Source organism: Myotis lucifugus, unplaced genomic scaffold (assembly GCF_000147115.1).
Source record: "Myotis lucifugus unplaced genomic scaffold, Myoluc2.0 scaffold_62, whole genome shotgun sequence".
NCBI lineage: Eukaryota > Metazoa > Chordata > Mammalia > Chiroptera > Vespertilionidae > Myotis > Myotis lucifugus.
The window spans coordinates 2,547,654-2,562,249 of NW_005871110.1; the positions used below are offsets into that span (position 1 = coordinate 2,547,654).

Genomic DNA, 14,596 nt, shown 5'->3' on the forward strand with positions numbered 1-14,596 from the left:
AGGCTCATTTCACCTGCAGCAGCATTGAGCTCCTATCAACTCCCAGTTATCTGGAGGACACTGTGTAGCTCTTTGATACACTCAAGCTGATTTATCATCATGTTCCACGCCGCCACATCAGCCTTAGCAGAACCAGATATTCTGAAGTCCATGTGGTCATGAACGCCAACCTCAGTTGTGGTGAAAAAAGGTTTTGAGGCTCTTTGGTTCACCAGTTAAAGATTCTCTATTTCCCCTCAGCCACCCACAATCTGCCTACAGTGAGGGTGTCTCATTAATTGTAAGAGGGGCCACATACACTGTTCCTGTAGCCACAGGCAAAGGGGCATCAGAAGCTTTAAAAAAAAGAGCTATGAAATAGTTTGACAGAAAAAAAGAAATGTGTCCTAAAAAAAATTGGCTATGACTTTGGGTTTTTATTCTTATAAACTAAAATATAATATGTCTGTGCACAAATTATATGGAGAGGTGAAAACGCTGTGGACACACAAAAATATATCCAGATACAGATGTTTTATAAGTTGGAAAATAGTATTTTATTCTATTAAATGATTTATCATAAATTATCTTTTTATAGAAGAGATTTATAATGTCGTTAAAGGTCTAAAATGTCAACTAACACACACACATTTTTCCATAAACAAAGTTGTCATGCCAGCCACATGCTTGTTATATAAGAAAATCTTGCAAAAGAAAATCATGTATCATTCTTTTTTCTTCTAATATGTTCGTATTGATTAGAGAGAGGGGGGAAGGAAGAGGGAGAGAAACATTGATGGGTTGCCTCCCCAACTGGGGATTGAACCTGCAACCTGGGAATGTGCCCTGACCAGGAATCTAACTGGTGACCTTTTGGTGCACAGGACGACGCTCAACCAACTGAGCCACGCTGGCCAGGGCATGTATCATTCTTAATAGCCAGGGCTCCCAGAGATAAAATCTCTCTCCTGATGGTCAAAGAGTGTGCCTTCTCTGACGCCCATTTCAGATGCTTTAAAATTGCCCCCTCACTTACTCCTTGCATGAGGATACTACCCTAAAAGGACTCTAAATAAATACTTTCTACCTCAGCAGGGGAAAAAATACACAGCACTTTTTGTCCAAGTTTATCTTGCCTATGGAGCCTTAACAGGACTTATCACCAGAAGGACTTAGGCCCGGACTCCCAACTGAATGAGTCAAAACACTTTATTTCTATCTTTAGAACATAGTTTTCTGTGCACTTCTAAAACTTGTTTCATATATTTACATTTCAAAACTTTTTTTTAATCAAAAAGCTTTTCAGACCAACTATGGCACTTAAAGATACCTAGAATCATGCAGCCAGGAGGGGACATGTTACCAAGAGAGCTATTGGGTCCAATCTGTTCAGTGCCATTTTTAGATCCATGGCTGAGGTCAGAACTGACAGTGGAAACCAGACCTGTTCCTCGATGTAACAACCCAATGCTGTTTTCTGGACCAAATAAGAGAACCATCAGTGACTGTAGTTCAAGATGATGGGAGGAATGGAAAGCACCACAGCTGGTTTTTAAACATATAGAACAAAAGTTTTCAACCTAGAAAGGGGGCTAGATAGGTACTTTGGGCAAGTATACGTTTATCCTGAGGATGATGTTATTGGTTAAACATGTGGAGAACTCTTTCGTCATTTCCTTCAGGACCTTCAGCAAGTTCTTTAGAATATCCTCTATCATAGTGAATCTTTGTCAGTTAAACATTTCTTATGTTTTGGGGTGGGTGAGAGGCGTTTAAGGGAAATAATGGGGAGGTTGAGGTAGCCAACAATCTTTTGAAGGACAATCCAGAATAAGGCTGGTTACTAAATTCTGTTAGTGCTGTTTTACATTGCATACCCTCTGTCAGGAAAAGGACAGATCCATTAGGCAGAAAATCAGTAAGGCCACAATTGAACTCACAACACACCAATCAACTGGATGTAACAAACATCTAGGCAGCCGTGGGCAAACTACGGCCCGCGGGCCGGATCCGGCCCGTTTGAAATGAATAAAACTAAAAATAAAAAAGACCATACCCTTTTATGTAATGATGTTTACTTTGAATTTATATTAGTTCACACAAACACTCCATCCAGGACAGATCCATTAGGCAGAAAATCAGTAAGGCCACAATTGAACTCACAACACACCAGTTTGCCCAGCCCTGGCCCTAGAGACTACTTCATGCAACAACACAGAACACACATTCTTCTCCAGCTCACATGGAACATCATCAAGATCGATCACATTCTGTGCCATAAAAAGACAGACTAAATCTGGGGTGACCTTACCCAGAGGATGATGTTCCATTCCCAGCCCCAGGTTTCATGAAAGAGCTCTCTCTACAGGCAGTAAGTCCAGGAAAGGAACTAGAACATGAGGAGAGTGGAAATATGTTAGTTCACATGCAGAAGAGAAAACTTAGAAGTTATAGGATGGTTAACTGTCTTCAAATATTTGGAATGAGTCTTGAGAAAAGCAGAGAAGATATGTTGCATGTCAAAGGAAGATCTCTGGCTGCAGATTAGAGGAAGGCAGTTTCATGAAGAACTTTTACCAACTGCGCTATCCAGTCGAGGGATGGCCGCCTCGCCCATATATGGCCAACAATGGGCATTCCTGCACTACGAGGGCTACATGGAAGTCGGTGGCCATCGGTCAGGGAGCCCTGAGAGACAGGCCTGCAGCTGGAGTCAGAGGACAAACCAGATGATTGCCAAGAGCCCCTTCCATAGTTAGTCCCCAAGTGGTGAGTCATGAGGTTTTGAGACTGATTTTCTCTCACAGCTCATATACCATCCCTTGGGGTTTTTAAAAATAAATGGCCTTTTCTCCCGAAGATTGTTACCCATGAAATTCCCTCTAACATTTGTGAACTAACATCTTCTCCCAATTTCCACACTGCCTCATTCACTAATCCCCAGGCCTCTTTCCAAGATATTAGATAGCAGTTAACTTGGTCAGAGTGCCAGTTTCAGGTATTGTTTCCCTATATTTGTCTCCTTCCTGTAATTGTCTCACTGTGGCTCCTTAGATTCTGAATCTCCTTAATGAGCTGCTGGGTTAAAATTGGCCCTTTGCCTGGCATGGGGTTTCCCCAGTCTAGAGGTGAGAAAAGACACATCACAACCTGTGGCACCGGGGAAGTCCCAAGGCCTCTGGAGGGAGCTGAACTATTTTATTTTCAATATTAAACAGAAGAGGAGCTTGACTAGTGGGTGTGGAGGAGAGGGGAATTTTCAGTTGTGAAATATTAACTAGATACTATTTTCACAATAAAAGATCATTTATCTTCATTGACTCACACATACACATCTCTTTGGTCAATCTGTTCTTTTTATCAACTGTCCAATATTCTGGCAGCACCTTCAGAAGAGCCAGGCCCAGGGGTACTGGCATGACAGCTAGGTTATATATTAGCATCTGGACCAGGCAGAAAACTTGTGATTGCTTTTCTAAAATACTGAAGAAATCTTAGTTGCAGGCAATGTCTAAATATTTACCACACACCGCAGGACTTGGACAAAGTTTTGAATAGCTTTCATACATTAACAGTTCACTGACAGATGAAAGTGAACTTTGGAATAAAGTTTCTCACTTTCTGTGGATTAGAATTTGACACTCCTCAAATCATCTAGGTATTTTTAATAAGTCTTCATAGTGACATCCACCTTTAACAGACCAGAGAAGAAAAATCTGGAATAGTCTATGTCTAGTGAAGACTATGTCCACTTAGATGGTGTAATGAAACAGAAACAGCTTGCACAGGTCTATAGGCATACCTTGTTCTATTGCACTTTGCTTTATTTTTATTTAACTTCGCAGATATTACATTTTTTACAAACTAAAGGTTTGTGACAACCCTGCACTCAGCAAGTTTATCTGCATTTGCTTATTTTGTATCTCCATGTAACATTTTGATAATTCTCACAATATTTCAAACTTTGCATCCTTATTATATTTGTTATGGTGATTAGTGACCTTTGATACTACTACTATCATTTTGGAGGGATGCTACGAGCTATGTCCATATAAGAGGGCAAACTAAATTAATAAATGTTGCGTGTTCTGATTGCTCCACCACCCTGCTGTTCCAGTTTCTCTGCCTCTCCTCAGGACTCCTTATTACCTGACGCACAGCAATATTGAAATTAGGTCAATAAATAACCCTACAGTGGCCTCTAAGTATTCAGTAAAAAAAAGAGTCACATGTCTCTTACTTTAAATCAAAAGCTAGAAATGATTATGCTTAGTGAGAAAGGCATCGCAAAAGCCAAGACAAGCTGAAAGTTAGGCCTCTTGCACCATACAGTTAGCCAAGTTGTAAATAAAATTTCAAAAGTTCTTGAAGGCAATTAAAAGTGCTACTCCAGTGAACATATGAATGATAAGAAAGTGAAACAGCCTTATGGCCGATATGGAGAAAGTCTTAGTGATCTGGATAGAAGATCAAACCAGCCACAACATTCCCTTAATCCAAAGCCTAACCCAGAGCAAGCTCTAACTCTTTAATTCTCTGAAGGCCGAGAGAGGTGAAGAAGCTGCAGAAGAAAAGTTGGAAGCTAGCAGAGATCAGCTCATGAGGTTTAGGGGGAAAAGCCATCTCCATAACATAAAAGTGCAAGGTGAAGCAGCAAGTGCTGATGTAGAAGCTGCAGCAAATTATCCAGAAGATCTAGCTAATATAATTAAAGAAGGTGGCTACATTGAACAATGGATTTTCAATGTAGATCCCCAAAAAGACATATTGGAAGATGATGCCATCTGGGACTTTCATAGCTAAAGAGGAGAAGTCAATGCCTGGCTTCAAAGCTTCCAAGGACAGGCTCTCTTGCTAGGGGCTCATGCAGCTAGTGAACTTAAGTTGAAGCCAAGGCTCATTTTGAAAGGCATAGGGCCCTTAGAAATTATGCTAAATCTACTCTGGCTGTGCTCTATAAATGGAACAAAGCCTGAATGACAGTACATCTATTTACATGGTTTACTGCATAGTTTAAGCCCACTGTTGAGACCTACCACCCAGAAAAAAAATTCAAAATATTTCTGCTCGCCCTGACCAGTTTGGCTCAGTGGCTAGAGCGTCGGCCTGTGGACTGAAGATTCCCAGGTTTGATTCCGGTCAAGGGCATGTACCTTGGTTGTGGGGACATCCCCAGTAGGGGATGTGCAGGAGGCAGCTGATGGATGTTTCTCTCTCGTGGATGTTTCTCTCTATCCCTCTCCCTTCCTCTCTGAAAAAATCAATAAAATATATTTAAAAATATATATTTCTGCTCATTCACCATGCACCTGGTCACCCAAGAGTTCTAATGAAGATGTACAATGAGATTAATATTGTTTTCATGCCTGTTAACACAACACCCATTCTGCAGCACATGGATCAAGCAGTAATTTTGACTTCCAAGCCTTATTATGAAGAAATACATTTCAAAGGCAATAGCTGCCATAGATAGAGATTCTTCTGATGGATCTGGGCAAAGTAAATTGAAAACAGTAAAGAATTCACCATTCTAGATGCCATTAAAAACATTAGTGATTCATGGGAAGAGATCAAAATATAAACATTCACAGGAGCTTGGAAGAAGTTGATTCCAACCCTCACGGATGATTTTGAAGGATTTCGAGACTTCAGTGGAGGAACTGAAGAGGTGGTAGAAATAGCAAGAGAACTAGAATTAGAAGTAGAGCCTAAAGATGTAACTAAATTGCTACAATCTCATATAACTTTAAGGGATGAGAAATTGCTTCCTATGGATGAGCAAACAAAGTGGTTTCCTGAGATAGAACCTACTCCTGGTAAAGGTGCTGTGAAGGTTGTTGAAATGACAGAAAAGGCTTTAGCATATTACATAAACTAGGTTGATTAAACAGTGGCAGGGTCTGAGAGGACTGACTCCAATTTTGAAAGTTCTGTGGGTAAAATGCCGTCAAACAGCATCTCATGCTACAGAGAAATCGTTCATGAAAGGAAGAGTCCATTGATTGGCAAACACCATTGTTGTCTTATTGTAAGTAATTGCCACAGCCACCCCAGCCTTCAGCAGCCACCATCCTGCCCAGTCAGCAACCGTTAACATCAAGGCAAGACCCTCCACCAGGAAAAGATTATGACTCACTGAAGGCTCGGATGATTGCTAGTATTTTTTAGCAATAAAGTATTTTTTAACTAAGGCATGTACATTGATTTCTTAGACATAATGCTACTGCACACTTAATTAACTACAGTATGGAGTAAATGTGACTTTTATATGCACTGGGTAACCAAACAATTCATTTGCTTCACTATAGTGGTCTGGAACTGAACCTGCAGTATCTCCAAGACATGCCTGTACTCAACTGTTAACTAGTTAGGATGAAGAACCGGAAGTCTGTCACTTTTTCTAAAAACTAACAAAGGGAAGTTCTTGGTTGAAGAAACTAGCATGAGGAGATGGAGGAGACAGGAGGTCAACGATGTTCATTCTAAGCATCTGGGTCCACAGCCAGGGGCTGAACTTCAAAATCCAGGCAAGAAGAAAGGAGTAGGGTCCACACAGGTTAACACTCTTAAGAGCCTATAGCTTCCTTTGCTGCCCCATCCCCATTTGCAACATATATATAAATTGAGTCTACTGATAGCAATACATTTGTCTATCCTGGACTGCTTTTGTTCTTCCTAGACTATACAAAAGTGATGAAGGTTCTCTGGGAATGACACACAGAGATGTTCAATAGAAAAAATATTAACACCAGGAAAAGACAGAGGATAGGATATGTGAATTATTAATACAAAATTATCTTGGGTACACATAAAAATGCATCCCCCAAAACTAGTTTATTCAAGCCACCAAGCTTATTCCTGCATCTGCCAGGAAGGTTTGACCCAGATCTTAACATGGCTGGCTCCTTCCAAGTCTAGTCCAGCTGAAATGCTACATTTACTGAGAGGATTTCTTAATGGGAAGAAATCCAGACTACAGTAGTCACCCAGTTACCTTCACTCTGTTATCTTTATCCCAGTACTCAGGTGTTTTGAAATGATCTTGTTCCTTTGTGTTTTTTTCTATTATCTATTCCCCCTTCCAGAATGTAAGTTCCATGCAAACAGGAATCTTACCAGTCTCGTCACTATTATATCCCTCGCCCATGGAAGAGTATCTAATACATGGAGTGGGTATTTAATACATTTATTGAATGAATGAATGAATGAATGAATGACCAAGTCAGTGGTGGAAAGTTATGAGTTTCTGGCAACTCAGAATAGAATTTCTTGTTTTTAATGGATTTTTCTAACAAATTTTCTTGAGAAGAAAACTCCAGTCCCCAGTAACACCAGTTAAATGAAGCATGTAATTGGGAAAACCTGTTGTCATTGAGATTATCTAAGCAAATTAAAGAATAAAAAATTCTAAGTACATGGTATTATTAAAGTATATGAACTACCAGACTATAAATCACAATCATAAAATAAAATCTTCTCTTACTTACTGTTTCTGACTAATACACCATTACTTCATCTTTCTTCTGACCCCTCAAGAAGTGGACACATAAGGACCACTTCTTTACTTTTTATTTTATTTTTACAGTTTACATTGAACATTATTTTGTATTAGTTGCAAGTATATAGCATAGTGGTTAATCATATTTACTGTTTCCCCCAATATTTCTAGTACCCACCGGCACCATGCATAATTACTACAATATTATTGACTATTTTCCCTATGCTATACTTCACATCCTCGTGACTATATTGTGTAAACAGCAATTTGTACTTGTTACTCTCTTCACCTTTTCCACCCAGCCCCAGCTTCCCCTCCTCTGGCAACCATCAGTCTCTTTATTTCAATAGCAACTTGGGAAGAGTAAAACCAATAACTTTTAAGTCTACCAGGTGGGTTATGTTGCACTCTGAGCATCTTTTCACCACCTTCATTGTGTGAAATGATTTCTCTTTTATCTGTCCCCCTCCCACACAAAATCTAAGCAGGGTCCTAAAGCTACATCTGGTCGCACCAGAAGATTAGTGCTTTATAAATGTATTACCCCAACAACAGTATTTCTTACTATACCAATGCAAATTAACATGCTCAGAGTCACCTGCTAAAGTGTGAAAATTCTGCAGTTAAGAGAAATTCCAGAAAGACTTTTCTTCACAGACAAAATAGACACTGCAGTATGAACTGTACTTTCTAAAATAAATAATTAGAAGCTGGTGCCAACGGGCCAAAATAAAAATAGTTGCATCCACCAGGCTTCCTAAATTATTTATGAGAAACTAAGTCGTACAGTGGGGCTACAGCTAAATGGAAAATTCATTTTCGCTAATCTTGTTCATTTAGGCAGATAATTCTCTGTTTTAGCTTTAGAGCAAGAAAACTGCACCATTAACTAAAGTCCACTTTATATATTTAAAAGAAAACGTGTCTGCTAGGGGTTGGGCTGCCTGTCCCTGATTTCCAGCTACAGTGCAGAGCTGTAGGCCTCCCCACGCAGGAGAACAGACATCTGTGCCGGAGAGAACACACACGCTGACTGACCTTATCAGGGGGAGAGGCCATAAAAGAGGAGACGCTTGTGGGGAAGTTCAGGCAGCATTACCTGACGCTGGAGAGAATTCCATTAAGTAAGGCAGACTCTGTGACCCTATGGGCTACAAAAAACACACTCGGCCAAACAGAAAAGTGTGTAACTCCTCAGCAGATGCACGAGTGGGAAAATAGGGGCTGAGCCTTTGCTCTGTGTTTTTCCACCTGAGATCCTCTGCTCAATCCCTTCCATCACGTGCTCCCAATTCTTTGGAGGAGACCTGGGCCAAGCTGCACACCCTCAGAAAAGCTTTTACTAACGCACCTTGTGGAGAGCCGGCTTTGATGCATCTTGTGAGCACCTACTTGTCTTGATGAATGGGTGCTGTACAACTCCCCAAAACCTGCTTCTGTTCTCATTCTGGCCCCCGTGTGTCCTGTCTTAGCTACATTATAATCTCCCCATTGTCAGGGATGTACGTGCCGTACTACTTCCCCACAGAGTTCAGTACAGTGCTTTCACAAAATGGTTATTAATGAAAGCATGCAGAATGACTCAGACAATTATATTCTCACTAGAGGCCCGATGTATGAAATTCGTGCAAGAGCAGGCCTTGCTTCCCCCAGCTGCCGGCACTGGCTTCCCTCTGCCACCCAGGCCCCGGGCTTCCCTCCAGCCACCGGCAGGCACCTGGGACCTGGGCTTTCCTTTCAGCCCTGGCTTTGTCAGTAAAGTCTTCCAGAAGGACATCCGGTCTAATTAGCATATTATGCTTTTATTATTATAGATAGGAAGCTCAGTGTGGGGAGCTACTGAGAGCATTTATGAAAATATCCTGGAACTGGCTTCAGCATGCTAGCCATCAGATCTTCAGATCTTTCCCTATGTTTTAGAAAGTTCCTTTTAATGGAGCAGTATTGTAATCACTAGAAATTTTTTTGTTAATTGAATATAAGCTGGAACATCTACTTATGAGAGATATTAAATTTCATGAGTAGGGCCATCCGTTAAGGTACCCACTGAGTGGGGCTGAGAGGTCCATCTTCAGGCCTGAAACTGACGTGCTAGACAGCAATGGAGGAAAAGCAGTCTCCACACTGCTCAGCCTCCTCCGTCAGCATGGAGGTCAGGTTTAGATGTCAGGTAATCTAGGCGATACTTCTCCAAACTTTTAGATTTCATTTACCTGTAACTTTTGAAAATCAACTTGGGATACCCAACATAGAGTTACAAAGAAAGTACATTAAAAAAAACACACACTACTATACAGTCTACTAGAGTCTTTGATGCTTTAACAACAACAAAAGGGATGTAAAGATACAGGGCGTAGTAGGAAAAAACAAACTCTGAAACATGGCAAGAGCAATGCAGGCTGACCGACCCATTAAAAATTTTGGTCTAAAGGATTTTTCTAGTGCTTTCCGTCTCTTTCATCATTCCTTTCCCCACACATGGTGCTTTCTTCCCATTCACCAACTCTCAATTCCCAATGTAATTTTTTCTAAGTCCTTCTCCTAAAGGACGTTGTCATTAAAAAAAGGTAGGTGTATGTTAATAACATGCTAGTTTTCAGCTAAAAACTGAAAGGGATGCTCCTTTCGGGGATATTTGCATTTTAAAAGGAAAAAAAACTCTTAGAGTGCAAACTTCCAATGCTACAGAGGGCCATCCGGGAGCGCCAAGTGGAATTGAAAGCAGGCGTGCTCTCCCAGTGCCCCCAAACCACTCCAAACTGGAAGCCAGCAAGTCTCTGATTCTTTTATTTCTATTCAGACTTCACTTACTAGAGGATTTAGACATCAAAATTCAACACTTTATGTTCAAATTATTTTAAAGGAAGAAATTGTCAAGGTCTTATTCTATATGATTATAAACCAGAAGTGATTTTTGTCCCCCAATCTGGGGACTTTTGTCAATATCTGGAGATACTTATTGTTGTCAATGGGGAGGGAAGGGCGGCAGTTGGTGCTGTTGTCATCTAGTCAATAGAAGCTGGGAATGTTGCTAAGCACCCTGCAAGGCACAGGACAGCCCGCACAGTAAATAATTAGCCAATCAAAATGTCAGCAGTGTAGAAGCTGAGAAACCCTGCCTTATATGAACCAACTGCTATAAAGTCAATAAATATTTGGATGATATAAACACTAATGGCAATGAAATTACTGTGCCCATAGTAAGAATAAAAATCACCATAACTTGAAAGGACTTACACTATTTTCTTAATACTACTGGAACATCTTTATTCTGGCTCTGAATTCTTTAAATTACTTTTTCAAAACAGTCAATTGAATAAAATAAAGAGGCTTTATATAGTTCACATACGTTATGCTAGAAATGAGAGTTTTAATTAAAGTTGGCATTTCTGAAACTCTAATTGCTAGTTATTACTGAGGGGGGAAAAACATATTTCCAAGATCAGCCAGATGGGAAGTCTCAAGATAAGAAATTATAAACCAATGTTCATATTCCAATCAGAATACAATTTTGTTTATACATCTTTAGTTCTGCTTAAATAGTAAGCAGTACATTACTTAAACGTAAACTGCTATTAACTGGCTAATTAATTTTCTAACAAATCTTATTAGATTAATAAGTACAACAGCATTTTTATAAGAACACTCTGTATCTTAAGGATTCTATAAAATCTATTGGAATCACTAGTTTCTGATATGGCAAGTGATATCTCTTTGTAGATGGATAATCTGCCTGCAGAAACATAAAATATCTGTTTTTCAAAACCCATTTCTGAACTGATATATAATGAAGTACTTCTGTTTACATGCCCAGAACCAGAGCAACACTAATGTCTTCCTGACATCAACTCATAGGAACATGACCATGAGGCTGCAAACTGTCTCTAAACAGGAAAAGACAGCCAAGTGAGGGCTTTCGCTGACTGAAATTTATCTCGAGCCCTTCCAGACATAAGAATCTTCAAGCCACAAATAAGGCTGTTTTTTGAGGGTTTTGCTTTTGGTAGGTTTATGGAACTGTTTCCTTTTATTCAAGTCTGCTCCAAGCCACTGAGAAAGAACTCCAAATTGAGGTACATTTCTTGCTAGTTGCCTGGGTTTGACAAATAAACAATCATCAAAATCAAGGAGTGTGCACTGCTTTTTAAAGCCTGTTTGTTTGACATAATATAGCAGCGGGATGGCTAGGCAATAAATGGCATTACTTAACATAATCACTTAATGTTGTGTAACCAACGTCAGGTCTCATTGCTTTATCACTTGCAAAGAGTTTTATGATAATAAAGTTGATTGTCAGTGTGAAGACATAAATTGCTCAGTAGTCAGAGTTGTTAATGAAAGCACAGGAACACAGAAAAGAAAAAAGAGGCTTGAGCAGCCCAAATTCATTGCTAATGGTTTGTGCGTTTATTATAGGCTGACCAGGGCTAATTATCTAATTAAACTAAATCTCTGCTGCTTTAGAGGAATTTCTCTGAGCTGGGATGCTGGTTGTCAATTACCTCAGCGGGTCCTGTTGAAATGTGTAGTTAACTCAAGCATGTTTTGCTTTTCTCAACAGTAATAGATGGCACTCTTGTTGCATGGTAATTTATGCTTAGAATAAGGAAAAAAAGCTTTTCCTTAAAAAAATAATGTGGAAACTTAATAATAATGGTAAACAAGAGCTCTTGCTCATTTTATTCAATGATTTATATTCAGGAAATGTCAATATAATCTGCTTTAGGTAGAAACAACAGACAAAAGAGAAATAAAGTATCACTGTGTGCCTGTTACTGAGTGTTCTCAAGTGTTGTTTTTAAAAATACATTTTAAAAAGTGTTGTTTATGATGCTCTGCAGTATTTTACAGTATTAAATTATATTACTTAATTTCATATAATTACAATTTTTAAACTCACAGATTTTTTTAAGCTGGGAGGAAAGTAGTAAACAAGAGAATTGAGGTCCCAAGGAGTGAAATGACTTATCCAAAGTCACACAGCAGGTTGTTGGAACCAAGACTAGAACTGGAAACCTCTCAAGTGGATTGATTCCTGCTGTTCCACTTTCAACCTGTACTGTCATTTATCACACTTTCTCTAAAATCTATATATATAGAGAGCCAGGGTCTGAAACATCCAAAACGACTGAACGGACAACCGAACACTGAAAGTTAGACCCAGCACTGACTGCACCGCTGTGGGCGCAGCAACCCAGCACTGACTGCCAAGGGGGCTGCGGATCAGGCCTGGATAGAGGCCCAGAAACAGAAGCAGGGTCTGATCCACAGCCTCCATAGCAGCTGTTGATTAGCCCTTGCCTCTCTCTCTCCGGGCCTGCCAGCAGCATGAGGGCTGTTGATCAGCCCCGCCTCTCTGATCAGGCCTGGAGATAGGCCCAAAGACGCTGACTGGCATAGAAACCAACCAATCAGAACCAAATATGGGTGTACTGAGAGGAGCCAATGGCTGCCTAGGAGGCGGAGCTTTTGACCCTGACTGGCATAGAAACCAACCAATCAGAACCTAATCTGGGTGAACTGCGAAGGCAGAACCTAAAGTGGGGGCTGAGGAGGGGTTTTAAGTGCAACAGTTGTTTGGTGTAAGGTGTAAAAAAATGGCTCAATTTTTTAATGACCAGTTTGGCAGTATAGAGCAGTGATGGCAAACCTGAGCTCGTCGTGTCAGCATTTTGAAAAACCCTAACTTAACTTTGGTGCCGTGTCACATATAGAAATTTTTTGATATTTGCAACCATAGTAAAACAAAGACTTATATTTTTGATATGTATTTTATATATTTAAATGCCATTTAACAAAGAAAAATCAACCAAAAGAATGAGTTCGCATGTCACCTCTGACACGTGTGTCATAGGTTCGCCATCACTGGTATAGTGTATATGGCTGGCTATCAGTCCAGATATAGGGATTATGTATTTTTGTCTGCCAAGAGCATCTCCTCCTGCTGAAAAAGGCTTCCCCCTCCCCCATTTAAGTAATCCTATCCTAATATATAATCTATCTATACTAATAAAAGGATAATATGCTAATTAGACTGGGTTTACCGGCCATCTTCTGGACATCCAACTTCCTTCTGGACAAAGCCATGGTGGTGGGGGTCGAGGCCGAGGCAGTTAGGGGTGATCAGGCCAGCAGGGGAAGGCATTTGGAGGCAAGATCAGGCCAACAGAGGAAGGTCGTTGGGGGCGAGATCAAGCTGGCAGGGGAGGGCCATTGGGGGAGAGATCAGGCCTGCAGGGGAGGGCAGTTAGGGGCGATCAGGCAGGCAGGTGAGCAGTTAGGAGCCAGCAGTTCCAGATTGCAAGAGGGATGTCCGACTGCCAGTTTAGGCCCAATTCCTGTGGGATCGAGCCTAAACCGGCAGCTAGACATCCCCCAAGGGGTCCCCAATTGGAGAGGGTGCAGGCTGGGCTGAGGGACGCACCCCCCTCCCCGCCATGCATGAATTTCATGCACCGGGCCACTAGTGCTATCTATAACAGAGCATCGAGCTGGATAAGATGCTGAATTTGTTTGGAGGTTTTTCCAAAAGATGGCTTTAATTAGTAGTATTTCACTCCTCCAGGGAACATGTGTAATACTGTCCCTATTTATTCCAAGGTAGTCAAATGCCCCAGGATATATCCTGAGGTATAAAGTCAAGGGAGCAGGTTTTTGTGTTTGTTTGTTTGTTTTTTAAAAGGTATTATTTGCCTTGTCCATCTAAAAAAGGAAACTTCATGTTGGGTTTTATTAATCAGAGTGATCAAGCAATTAAATTGCATCCTGTATTTTCTTCCTAGGGAATGTTATCCTAAATTGGTAGACCATTAAACATCAAGCAATATTTTCTAAGCATCCCTTGATGAAGGCATTTCCCGAGAAAGTATAATTTCATTCTGAAGAGTTTTGCCTGTCTTCACTTCCTGTGATTCTATGATACAGTGTCTGTTCTCGGCCAGAACTCAGAACTCTGGGACCTTCCCCTGCCCTGTTCCCAGTCATTTTCAGGCAAACACCAGCAATGAACATACAGTTCTTTTCTGCCAAGTTAAAGCAGATGACTTTCCCTTTCACTACCTATTAAAGATGAACATCAACTTATGATTCAAACCCATTAATTAAAATAAACATAAAGTA

General features: G+C 40.5%; 1 pseudogene; it reads left to right on the top strand.

Annotated features, from left to right (window-relative positions):
- The first annotated feature begins 2,579 nt into the window (after positions 1-2,579).
- Positions 2,580-6,137, top strand: LOC102430310 (annotated as a pseudogene).
- Positions 6,138-14,596: the final 8,459 nt, after the last annotated feature.